The sequence below is a fragment of the Alligator sinensis genome, unplaced genomic scaffold (assembly GCF_000455745.1).
Source record: "Alligator sinensis unplaced genomic scaffold, ASM45574v1 scaffold480_1, whole genome shotgun sequence".
Taxonomy (NCBI): domain Eukaryota; kingdom Metazoa; phylum Chordata; order Crocodylia; family Alligatoridae; genus Alligator; species Alligator sinensis.
This window is the reverse complement of record NW_005842462.1, coordinates 445,547-446,158: the sequence shown is the minus strand read 5'-3', so window position 1 is coordinate 446,158 and position 612 is coordinate 445,547. Positions and strand designations below refer to the sequence as shown.

General features: G+C 53.8%; 1 protein-coding gene across 1 annotated transcript in view; it reads left to right on the top strand.

The window, feature by feature from the left end:
• The window catches only part of LOC102376224 (piezo-type mechanosensitive ion channel component 2-like), a 518,739-nt gene that overhangs the window by 124,695 nt on the left and 393,432 nt on the right, over nt 1-612 (top strand).

Below are 612 nucleotides of genomic sequence, written 5' to 3'. Positions count from 1 at the left end.
AGATTTGTCAAATTTTGAAAAAAAGAAAGAGGGGGGGGGGGGGGAAGAGGGAGATACTACTTACCTCATGGTAATGGCAACCCAGCTGTGTCTAATTTCAGAACAGAGACATGATTCCATATTCCAGGTGAGTGCCCTGGCCACTGGGCAAAGAAAGCCAATCCTCTTCCACGTTCCCACCCTCAAATATTTAATTATTATATAATATAGAACAGCTCTAATAATTGAGGGAAACCCACCCATGCAGTGTTTAATATGCCAGTGGCTAAGACTGTCATCTGGGATGTGGATCTGGCCTGTGAGGCCATTCTATCTGGCCTGCAGGGCCCTTAAATTTAGAAAATTAATATTTATCTGCCCTTGGGTCCTGGCAAAAATCACAGGAACCAGGGGCAGTAGGGCCCAGGGGAAGCCTGGCGGGCTCCCACAACAGCAGGGCCCCCAGCCGGAAGCCCCAGTCGACCCCAGCCGGGGCTTCTGGCCTGGGAGCATGTAGCTGCCCTATGCCAGAACCTCAGGTAAGGGCGGGGGGAAGGGCAGGGAAGGAGCTGGTGTGGAGCGGGGGGAAAAGCGACCCCCCCCTCCCCTGCCCCATGGTTGGCGCTCCCTGCT